We start from the raw sequence: 12,943 nt of genomic DNA on the forward strand, positions 1-12,943 counted from the left end.
CTCTCTCTCTCTCTCTCTCTCTCTCTCTCTCTCTCTGTGTGTGTGTGTGTGTGTGTGTGTGTGTGTGTGTGTGTGTGTGTGTTACGTGCTAGTAATTTTCCTTCATTGTGGTCCTCGTCCCTTCCTTGTCCTCCACGTTGTATAATCCTCTCTTGGGCTTCCGTACCTTTCATATCCTCTGTCTCCCATTTTCTGTGACACTTCCCCCCCCCCTCTTCCCTGCCCTCTATCTTTCCTCCTTCCTTCCCATCTCTTCCATCCTTTTCCCTGATTCACTCACCGGTCACTCTATTCCACAACCTATTTTCTGTTACCACCAAGATCTATTTTTTTTTCCTTCATATTTCCATTCATGTTCTTGATTTAGTCCTTTGCAGATTACTGTCACGACAAGACCATTAGTTGATTAGCCCTGTGATGCCATTAAATTATGTGTTTATCAATTTCAGGTATTTCAGGAAGATTGCGTAAAATTTTGGCCTCAGACACAAATTTATCACAATCTGGTATGGAGGGAACAGTGACACGCATCGTAGCACACTGCCACTCTGTACTTTTCTTATATTTTTCTTCCTGGCAATCTTAAAGAACATTATATTTACGTACCTATCACATATACCAAATAGTAAAGCGAGATGTACATATTTAAACAATACATAGGTAGATAACTGCACTATATACACCCATATACCATTCAGTTTTGCGTCATATCATACAGACACATCTCATGTATACACGCCATTAAGTATTACACTCTATAGTAATACCACAGTTAGTTAGTTAATACATACATACATACACACACACGGCCACCACTGTAATAAATGGACACCTTACACCTAACACACTATATACACACATACTTCACACATACAATCACGTTTCACACCATACAATAACAGTTAAACATACCATACACACACAAACACTCTGACGGTTGCCACAGTATTAACCCTTTCTCTCTCTCTCTCTCTCTCTCTCTCTCTCTCTCTCTCTCTCTCTCTCTCTCTCTCTCTCTCTCTCTCTCTCTCTCTCTCTCTCTCTCTCTCTCTCTCTCTCTCTCTCTCTCTCTCTCTCTCTCTCTCTCTCTCTCTCTCTCTCTCTCTCTCTCTCTCTACACACACACGAGGAACCAACACTCGCTCTGAGATTGCGTCATTTGCTTCAGGTAACCTTTTTCTCGCTACAGGTGAGAGGCAATTTCCTGGTGAGGCTGAAGAGACGCTCGCTCGCCCCTCGTCCCTTCGTCCCTCGCCCCTCGACCCCCGGCAGGAACTCAGGTAGTGTTATTTTGGGATGCTTTGCTTTCCCTAATGCTACACTTCACTCCCTCGTTTTTCTTACCTGTTATTATTTTTAGCTGTGATGTTCTGCTCTTTTGTTTGTGGATTCGTGTTTTCTTTTTTCTTTTTTCTTTTTTTTCATTTTTTTTTTTTTTTTTTTTAGGAGAGGCATGAGGAAGTCCGGGTTTGCTAGTGGTGGTTTGTGTAGGAATTGAGTTTTTTTATTGTTTTTATATATTTTTCTTATTTATCCTTTTTTTTGTGTGTTGAGTTCGTGGTTGTTGTTGTTTTTTTCAGGTTTGCATGTTTTAGTTGTGATTCGAAGGTTGTAGGATTGTTTGTTTTTATGTTTCTGGTGTGGAGTTGATTGTTCCAGGATGTTCTTTTTTTTCTTCTTTTTAGTTTACGTGTTTTATTTGTGATTCGAAAATTGTTGGATTGTTTTTTTTTTTTCTCTCTCTTTAAAAGGAATGTTGTCTTTCGTAAGTTTTTTTTTTTTTATGTTGATACCGAAATTGAAGGCATATCGATACTCTCCTCTCTCTTTCTCGTGTTCTGCTATTTCTACTACCTTATTTTTGACTCTCCTATTCATACTACTACATTTCTATTTACTTGTCTCTCGTATGTTGAAACGAAATTGAGAGGCATGTAGACACTCTCTTCCCTGTTTATCATATGCTATTATTTTTGCTATCTTGTTTCCTCCCTTCTACTTACACTACTCCATTTCTACTTGCCTGTCTTTCTACCACATATCCTTTTCTCTTCAACTATTACTTCTACTACAATCATCCCAGTGAATGTATCTTGCTGCAACTTTTTTTTTCTTTACTATTTTTCCGTCTTCAATTTATACTATTTATTCTACTTCCTTCTCTCTCTACTACGTATCCTTTTCTCTTCAACTATTACTACTACAATTCTCCACGTGAATGTACCTTGTCGCAATTTTTTCCTTCAATATTTTTTTCTCTCTTCTGCATTTCTATTTACTTGTCTTTCTACTACAAATCATCTTCTCTTCAACTACTACTACTACTACAATTATCCCAGAGAATGTCCCTTGCCGCAGCTTTCTTCTTTAGTATTTTCACACAGCCAGGTTGGGATGGAAGGAATACAGAACGCTGCACTGGACAATTTGTATGTATAGAAGAAATAGCATTGGCCATAGTATTGAAACCCAGGGATGGATATGTATAGCGTGACCCTTCTGCAGGTAGGGCGAAACTCCGGGCACGTGTGGGGAGGGAGACGCCTTAAGCCCCTCCCAGACACAATACCAGGTTAGGGGATTCAATTTTTGTTTATTTTCACCCTTGAATGGAACTTTTTTTTTTTCGCCTCCTCTCTCAGGTCATGATCCGCGCCAAATTGCGTCATCAGAGGAGGTCAACTTAAGGTCAACTGAGGGAGCCAATCAGGAGGCTTTGTTTGGCATCCCTGTGACCTTTGTTCGGGAGGCTGAGGAAGAAGGGGAAAGAGAGAGAGGGCGGTGATGATGATGGTGATGATGAGGGAGGAAGTGTAATGTAGAGGGTGAGTGAGGTGAAGGTGGAGGGGAAAAGGGCATGAGAGAGGGAGCGAGAAGAGGGCAAGAGACAAAGGAGAGGGAGAGGGGAGAGGACAAGGGACAAGGATAAAGGGCAAGAGACAAGGGGAGAGGGAGGGGAGAGGGCAAGAGACAAGGGGAGGGAGTAAGAACATGAGAGAGGGAGAGGGGAGAGTGCAAGACGATGACACGAGGAGGGGAAAAGGACATGAGAGAGAGAGAGGGGAGACTGGAAGCGATGACATGGGGAGCGGAAAAGGACATGAGAGAGGGAGAGGGGAGAGGGCAAAAGATCAAATGGAGGGAATAAGGACATGAGAGAGGGAGAGGGGAAGGGCAACAGACAAGGGGAGATAATAAGGACACCGGAGAGAGAGAGAGAGAGAGAGAGAGAGAGAGAGAGAGAGAGAGAGAGAGAGAGAGAGAGAGACGATAACAGGGAGACAACACATAAAAAGGAAGTGAGGAGACTAAAGAAGGATAAATTAATTGGTTAGGAGGAAATAAAACCCTCATAGAGCAAGGGTAAAGAAAATGAGAGACTTGTCATAGCAAAATTTTGTGAGTTGTGGTGATAATTAATGAAAGAAACGCCTTTAATCCTGCCTGGTTTTAAAATAAGGGGAAAAAGCAAAAATGTAGGCTTGTAACTTGCTCTTATGTAAAAGAAGGGGAAGAGAAAAAATTATGTGAATAGAAAATTGTGACAGGAGGTAGTAGTTGTGGTCAAGGCTGTCGGTAAAAGGATCTTGTTTGTGGTGGTGGTGGTGGTGGTGGTTCTGGTGCTTGTGGTAGTTGTGGTAGTGGTGGTTGAATCATCTCACATTTCCTTCCTGGTTCGAGTCTTCCAGTTCTTGTGTGTGATGGTGGTGATGGAGGTTGTAGTGGTAGTGGTGGTTGTAGTAGTGGTGGTTGAAGTATCTCACATTTCCTTCCTGGTTTGAGTCTTCCAGTTTGTTTGCAGCTTTTGTAACTCTGCTCTTCGTCACTTCTGTATTGACACTGCTATATTGACCTTCCAGGGATTCACTCTTGTCCTGAAACGTGACATTTTTTTTTTCAGACGTTCCTCAAGTTTCTTTTCATGCAGATGTGATAGTTTCATATGAATCTACTGGGAAAGTTCTTGTATTTCTTTTTTAGCATATACATATAAACTACCTTTTTATCTCAACCCATGACAGTAAACCTTCTTTCATAACTTATATCTTTACTCTTAGCACATTGAAATAAAGTAACTAGTCACGTTTAGCAATGGAACAATTCACAGTATTTTTCACGTGCCAGTTACTCTTGCTCAGCTTATCCAGTTTGTATGTGCACTGAACTGATGATATTTAAGCCCTCGTTGATTTGACTCCTCTCACACTGACATAAAGTAACTAGTCACGTTCAACAATGGAGCAGTTCCCAGTAGTTTTCACAGATCAGTTACTCTTGCTCAGCTTGTCCAGTTTATAAGTTGAACTGATGATATTTCAACTCTCACTGATTTGTCTCCTCACACACTGAAATAAAGTAACTATCCACGTTTGGCAATACAATAGTTCACAGTAGTTTTCACAGATCAGTTACTCTTGCTCAGCTTGTCCAGTTTATAAGTTGAACTGATGATATTTCAACTCTCACTGATTTGTCTCCTCACACATTGAAATAAAGTAACTATCCACGTTTGGCAATACAATAGTTCACAGTAGTTTTCACAGATCAGTTACTCTTGCTCAGCTTGTCCAAGTTATAGGTTGAACTGATCATATTTCAACCATGACTCCTTTGTCTCCTCTTGTCACCAACCCTGAGCCTTAACTTCCCCCCTTTGTTTCCCTTCCTTGTGTATCTGTAGCGATAGAGACGAACGTATTGGAGGGCACGCCAGGTAGCTATTGAGTTATGTACATAGAGAGAGAGAGAGAGAGATAAAGTTGGGTGCATTATATTTACACATCATTTTTATTTATTTTCATTTTCATTTTCATTCGATTATCAGTGTGTTTGTTCATCCATTATTTTTGGCCAGGTCTTGTTTTGTATTCAGTGGTATTAGTTATTGGATTATTTTTTTTTTTTTTAGTGTTGGGTTGCATGGTTGTGGTGAAGTAAGCAGTTTATACAATACGTAATTCCATTTGCTTCTGTCTGTTTTGGTAAAAATTGGAGACAGAAACTCTTCTCTCATGTAAAACTATATCCAAAACTCACAAACGTGGTGGATAAATCGGATTCTCATGAACGCTTTTCCTGTTGGTGATGCAGAATCCTTGTTAAGCCGTCACCAAAATAATAGAAACACACTAAAAAACATTGATAACTCCTGCCCCCTCAAAAAAAACTATGATTAATCTATTTTCAACACAGCAAAAACTATAGCTACGATCATTTGATCCCTCCAGTAATGGGACACATTTTTACCTTGAGATCTCTGTATGTTTAGACTATTTTGTTGACATTAAGAAGGGTCTATGGAGATCAGAAGATTAATGGCCACAGTCTTCACCATTTTAATCCTCCACATGAGTTTCTGAAGCTGTATAAAATCACTAAATAGTAACCAGAACGAATAAGGAAAAGCGTCATGGTACTGAAAGGGTTAAAGCCTAAAAAAAAACAAGATAAACTTTGTCAAAACCTGTTAAAAGCAAATGAAAGCCAAAATGCTTAGAAAATGCCATTATAACACCTCACACTGTTGGTTTATTGGCAGAGAGAGAGAGAGAGAGAGAGAGAGACATACATCCTTACTATTCACTTTCTGCTTTGTATCCATTCATCAATGCTCATAAATACATGAATACAATGAAACAAACGATATGTACAAGTAACAAACCTTTTCTATACCATACACTGTACCTTCCCACCTTAATTTATTCACCCCATTAGCATTCCATTACCCATCACCTTTACTTTATCCACTGCGAGGTAATGGATTGTCAATAGTACACGTAATAAAAGCCTGACCCGTCCCTTCTACCTAATTGTTACTGGACAAGGAGGGAATGGGGAGTATAGATCATATTAGCCAATCACATGAATATCGGGACGAGGCAAGCACAGGGAATGAATATCGGAAGGAAAGGAGGAAAATAGCATCATACGTCAGTGGAAAATAAACATGTGCTGGTCATTTTTCCCCTCCGTGTTCTGTAGTGTTTCAAGGGGAGGCTCTTGTATCCTGGTCTTTTATCATCTGGCGTCTTGCACTGCTGATTCTTGCGTCTCACTTCTAATTGAACGTATTACATCTCACTCTTACGGCGTAGTGAAGTGAGAAGAGGAGCATCAACACACAGCAAGAGAGAGAGGGAGGGGGAGGGAGGGAGAGGGAGGCGGGGCTAAGGGGAGTAGGGGATGGAGAAAGTGTGTGTTTAACTTTAGAGAAGAAAGACAATTGTTACAACGAATACCTCTGTAATCTCTCCTCAAGGAAAAGGAAAACGGGAAGCACACACGCGAGGTGGTGATCATGTGGAGAGAAATGGAGGGTAGAGTGGTGGATGGATGATTCAGTGTGTGTGTGTGTGTGTGTGTGTGTGTGTGTGTTAACTTACTCCATATGTAGTTGAGTAGTTTGTTTTATTCACTGTTTACTTTTCATACAGTGAGGGTTTTTCACGGGAATTCATGGGCTTAAGAATGTATTTTTGGGTACTTCTTACTTCAAGGTGAAATAATCAATGTACATTTAGATTATGTTATTTTCCTTGGTTCGTTGGCATAGTTTGTTGTTTACGTTAATATTTACTTCTTATCCCAAGTCATTTTGATATTAGCGAAATCTTGATTAATGCAATTTTGATTCACATTCCTGTTTAGTTCGTTTTTTGCCCAAATTCTAATTCTCTAAACTCTAAGATACTATACAGTTTAATTATCAAAACAGATTCGAAACAGTCACATGATTCGGTTCAGTTGGTACTCTCGCCTCAGTTGTCACTTGTCAGTCTGGCCTGCTCAGTGTTCAGTGCTCAGTGTGTGGTGCACTTGCTCGTCTTACTGTGTGTAGTCTGGAATACTTACTTGTGGTCAAAGTGGATACAACCACAGAGTTACCACCTGAACCTGTCTCCAGTGGCCCACCCAATATGTTGAGTAAGTAAAGAGTGCATGTCAATGTATATTTTTTTTTTTTTTTTTTTTTTTTTTTTTTGTTGACTCCTTCGCAACCCAACAGCGGCAACTCTGCTGGGCCGCGGGATCCAGAGTTGCCACACCGTCACATCTAACATTTCATCTAAGTATTTTGATTTATTTTTCAAGACTGAATACATATTTCTTATTCTTGGTTACAATAAGTGAAGTTAATTTGAAGATCTACGGATACGAAATTAGTAATAAGTGACGGGGGAAGTAACGTTCATTATGCCGACCATAATATCCACAACTCACTCACTACTCACAACGTAGCGCGATAAGTTACGTGTTTTCTAGTCATTTACTTTGAATAATGAATCAGAAATACCGACTTTCATCACCAGTTCATTATTCTTCTCTTCACCATTACATTAACCGCACCATTCCCACACTGTACTTCTTATCTAATGCTATTACTATTACTACCCATCATCACCATCATCATCATCATCATCATCATCATTATTATCATCATCCTGCACCATTCCCACACTGTACTCCCTATCTACTACTACTACTACTACTACTATTACCACTACCATCACATCATTTTCACCAACACCACCACCATCATCATCATCATTATCTATTATCATATATCACCACCACTACCATCACCACCACCACCACCATCACCATCACCATCACCATCACTCTCCTCATTAACATTACCAGCCCTTCATCCCGCCGCCATTTCCGCCCCATCACTCCTCGCCCCGTCATGGGAGAGTGTGAGCTTGAATATTTTTCGTGTGTGTGTCTTTACGACTTATGATTTATTGTGTATGATGCCCATGAAGGTTTAAACGTCACTTTATTCGCGCCATCACGGAGATATTTATTATTATTTTCATACGGAGGTGCAGACAGGTGAAGAGCGAAATATATCTAGAGAAGGGAGAGAAAAAAAAGAGAAAAAGACAGGCCATGTATTCTCCTCTCCGCTTGAAATATTGTAATAGACGCATTGTGAAGTGGCGGCCTTTGAAAGGATGATGTGAATGAATGGTTGCCTTTAATGTATAGGTGAGTGAAAGGGGTGGAACTGCAGAGAGAGAGAGAGAGAGAGAGAGAGAGAGAGAGAGAGAGAGAGAGAGAGAGAGGGAGGGAGGGAGGGAGGGAGGATGTAAAACAGTTAATTGATTCAAGCTTAATTAGTGTCTTAATATTATAATTGCTTCATTGAATAGCATTACATTAAGTATTTTTGTCCTATCAGTATTTTAGTTAACTTGTTTGTGTAATACAGCAATTGTATTATGTAGAGACAACTACGAAACGTTATACATAGACAACATAACACAAGGTAAGCGTGATGTAATTAGATATACATTCAAAAGGCCGCCGTGGTACAGTGAAACCATGCGTGCTTTGGGGTCCGAGGGGTCTCCAAGCGCACGGGTTCAAATCCTGATCACGGTCCGAGTGTAGATTGGGCTTCCTCACTCGGGACAACGGTTTCCTAGTAGGTGGGCTTTGAGATAAGAGGCACCCCAAAAAGTATCTCCTTTAGCCCATAAATTCCCTTGAAAAGCCCACATGGTATAAATTAAAAAAAAAGTCGTACGCACAGACAGATACGTAAGACAGAAGGCAGAAGAAGCAACCAACGAAGAGATAAACAATAAAGCTTCACCATACGACTACACATTGAATAGTCCAGATAAAGATAGGATAGATAAGCAGAGAAGATGGAATATACGCACATCACCAGACAGACACACACAGAGAGGCAGACAGAGATGGACAAGTTAGGGTGTAGTTACTGAACACAGACAGACAAGATGGACTATAGATATTGAAACTCCCAGACGAACAGCAACAGACGGACAGACAGGCACAGGCGGGCCAGATGGAGCGTGGAGTATTGCCTTCCCTTGCCTTGATACACTTGCTTTTATTCCCCAGTAATTTCGTGACAAGTCCATGGAGGAGCCGCCAGCTTTGCCTCAGACGTCCTCATATCCTCTATTTTGACGTTTTAATTACTCAGACTCATCAGCGAACGAGTTTCGGAAAGGTTGCCAGGATATTTTCTCTCCGCCTCATATAAACCGTCTTCCCTCTCGTGAAATCTGCCAAGTTCGTCCTCCGATAACAAGGTAAACAAAAATCATTTAAAACCCGCACGAATCGGATTATCTTTGGAAGCAAGTTTTGAGTCCTCGCCGTATCGGAGTGTGTTTCGTTAAGCCTCTCTCGCTCTCTCACTCTCTCTCTCCAGACGATGTAACGAAGCATTATTACACTGCTTTTTCGGACTCCACACGTGGGGAAGGAGAGAATCGCCTTGCACGGTCCATCTTTCCGCGGCAATCCTCTTCCACGCTTGAGGAATTCCCGCGAGATGAGACCGAGGAGTGTGAAGCTTCGGGCCCATTGAGTCCCGCAGACCACTTTGTGTTACTTGTTAGCAGTATGTGTGTGTGTGTGTGTGTGTGTGTGTGTGTGTGTGTGTGCTCACCAGTTTGCCTGCGTGAGAGAGAGAGAGAGAGAGAGAGTGTGTGTGTGTGTGTGTGTGTGTGTGTGTGTGTGTGTGTAGAGGCGCCAATAAATCATAGATACTTGTTTATAGATGAGAAAAAATAACCAGAATATTTTGCTTTTCTTTCAAGGTTCATAGGTCCTTCCTGCACACGCTGGCTAGACATTCAACCTTAACATAAATTCTTACACCTATAAGTATCCGATCAGCAACTGGACACCATCACCACGACTCTCCTTCCTCTGAAAAAAAAAAAAATAGTTAACATTCTCTATAGGTAAATCGCCCAAAAATACTCTTTTCATAACCCTGCGAATCTCTAACTATTAAAATTCCAGGAATATTACATTTCTATTTGGAGTGAAGCCGTGTGCTGGCCATCGCATCGCATCTTTCCGGTCAAAATCAGACTTTTATTTCACTTTTAAAAGATTCCCATATGTGGCGTTTATTTCATTTCTGTTATGAATGGCTGTGGTGATTGTCGAGTGTATCCCCAATCTACAGGTAGTCAGTGGTTTTTTTTTATATCTATATCAACTCCATCCTATCACTTTTTTCCCGTCTGCCATCAACGTTTTCATTTTCTAATATATCCATCTATACATTACACTCCTCACATGACTCGTGTATTGGCAGTGTATTTGTCATTCTCCCTCAGTTTGAATACTTCCATCTACCGACAGTCACCTTATTAAACTTGGCAATTTAACTCAAAGATTCATAACACACCAGGAAAAGTTAAATGGACAGGAATCGGTAAACACAGTGCTAGATAGGGCCTTCATTGTGCTTATTTGTAGTTTTTGTTGCACTACATACGCAAACCAGATTCTCTCTCTCTCTCTCTCTCTCTCTCTCTCTCTCTCTCTCTCTCTCTCTCCATGACGATGATAATAATGACAGTATAATAATGATGAGGTGAAGCTGCTGTGCCTGATCTCCCCACGTCTCCTCTACCGTCCTCTCCTCTTCCAATGCCCTCCCCTCCCCTTCTCTCCTCTCCCCACCCACCCATCCCCTCAGCTTGCCTGCTCTCTGGGGAAATTAAGACCAGCCTTTCTTTACCCCCAAAATCCACGTCAGTCAAGCTCTTCAGAGGATGAGAGAAAAATACCCCAACACCTCATTAAGGCAATAAAGAAAGATAAGATTATTAGCAGTTTTTACCCCTTTTGCATTAATTCTGGGGTGTCATCGGCCGCGTGGGGAAAAATAGTGGGACAGAGAGAGAGGGAGAGAGAGAGAAAGAGAGAGTTGATGACACGTGTGGAGGTAACGGTTGAAAGAAAGGAAGAAGATGGAGAGAAGAAGGAAAAGAGATGATGATAAGGAAAAGGAGGAGATTTTGTCAATATAGAGTGACGAAAAACAAATGATTCGAAATACAAATAGATACATAAATGAATAGATAAATAAATAAATGAAAAACTTCACACCATTGCCATATAAGAGTCACCGCGAAATACCAGCAGCGGAATACGTTCAGATCCGGATATTGATGCAGTTTTGACATTGAAGTGCTGCCTTGTAATAAATGCTAAAATATTCGTGTTCCCTTTATGAGTAATATGGAAATGCTGTATACACTCATGTTGTCCCTGGAAAAAAGAATAAATAAAACTCTCCGTGATTGAACGTGCTGTATAGGTTTGGTAGAGTGTGTTTTATAATTGCCTTTTAGTTTTCCAATAGTGTGACGCGTAACCTTCTCGATGCTATTTGCCATACCTATCCTTAACCCCTTCAGTATTGGGACGCATTCTTACCTTGAGTTACGGGTATGATTAGACGATTTTATTGACATTAAGAAAGGTCTATGGAGGTCAGAAGATTAATGGCCAGAGTCTTCACTGTTTATATCCTCACACAAGTTTCTGAAGCTGTATAAAATCACCAATTAGTAACCGGAATTAATATGAAAATAGGTTATGGTACTGAAGGGTTAATCACTGATCACTCTGACACCTTATCTTATCTACAACTATTTTCATTGTACTACCCAGAAACTACATTATCTATCTTGTTTTTTTGTCCCCTCTTTTCTAGTAGATGTTTGCTGAAATTCTACGTATTGGTGTTAGTGTTGTGAATTGTATATTGCAGTGAAAGGGTTGATATTTATGCACCGCTTTCTGTTTGTTGGTAGATAGTGTTGTAGGAAAGGTGGTAATGTACTTGATGTGTCCTCAGGCTACAAGATTCCCCACTTTCTTTCTGATTCATCGTATTTTGTTCATCAGGATCGTTTCCGCTTGAGTTAGAATCCTCAAATGATGAGGAAAGCTTTGGTGTTTATTAGGAAGTCACTATCTTGATTTTTACTGCCATTTGAAAAGTAAAAGTGAAAAGCTGGCCAAGGGCAACAAAAATATAAAAAAGGCCCACTTCGTTATCAGTCCCCTTGCAGGTCTAAAAGAATTAGCCTTACTTATACTATACTTTTGTTGTTGTTTTCTCATCCTAACTATCATTATCACTGGCTTATCACCATTGCCATCCCTGTTAACACCTCCACAACCTCCACTTGTAAAAAATGGAAAAAAGCTAACTTCTTTGGCACTCCCTTTGCAGATTCGAAAGAGTTAGCCTTACTTATACTATACTAATGTTGTTTTTTTCTCTTCCTAACTATCATTAACTGGCTTATCATCAACGTCACCTCTGTTATCACCTCCACAACCTCCTCTTGTCAAAATTTAAAAAGGCTCACTTCGTTGTTAGTTCCCTTGCAGATTGGAAAGATCATTGTTTATTCATCCTAACTATCATTATCAGTGGCTTATCATCACCGTCACCTCTGCTATCCCCTCCGCTGCCACCATTTGTCATCCCACCCACCACCCAATATCACCACCACCGCTTACCATCACCACTGACAACAAAACCAACAATGTATAGCTATAGTAGACATGAAATTAACATCAATAACAAAATCAACAATGACTCTCGCTCTCCTGACTCACCTTCATCACTGCGGCAGGTAAATTATTTAACGCGTCACTCACAAGGAATTTATCAGGCCAGAGTGCAGTGAAACAACCACCAGGGAATGCTCCTCTCCGCCTACTAATTTTTACTGTCCCACATAAATTATTCGGCAAGGCTCGTTAGCACCTGGTCACACTTCACCTGGCGACACATGTGGGTAGTGCAGGTGGCTTGGGTGAAATACTTCGCTAATTACCCTCACCTTCTCTAATATATATTCCAGCTCCTGACACCGAGGAGAAATATTCTGGTGATAACACAGGGAGATTACACCTCACCAGAGAGCGTTGGGGCGGTAAACCACTGCCAGCAAGAGGAAAGGTGATCTGTCTCTGCTTGTCTGCCTGTCTGTCTATCTGTCTGACTGAATGGTTGGCTGGCTGGGTGGCTGGTTGATTGGTTGGCTGGCGAAGGAATGATTAGGTTAGGTGAAGTTACGTTAGGTTATATTTGGTGAAGGTTAGGTTAGGTTAGGTTATATAAGATTAAGTAAGATAGGGT

At 40.8% G+C, this 12,943-nt stretch overlaps 1 long non-coding RNA gene across 1 annotated transcript in view; it reads left to right on the forward strand.

The window, feature by feature from the left end:
• The first annotated feature begins 6,806 nt into the window (after positions 1–6,806).
• The window catches only part of LOC123506262, an 88,576-nt gene continuing 82,439 nt past the window's right edge, over positions 6,807–12,943 (forward strand). The window contains exon 1 of the long non-coding RNA XR_006675391.1: positions 6,807–6,924. This is a non-coding gene — a long non-coding RNA (uncharacterized LOC123506262). The remainder of the gene's footprint in view (positions 6,925–12,943) is intronic.

Source organism: Portunus trituberculatus, chromosome 19 (assembly GCF_017591435.1).
Source record: "Portunus trituberculatus isolate SZX2019 chromosome 19, ASM1759143v1, whole genome shotgun sequence".
Classification (NCBI taxonomy): Eukaryota; Metazoa; Arthropoda; class Malacostraca; order Decapoda; family Portunidae; genus Portunus; species Portunus trituberculatus.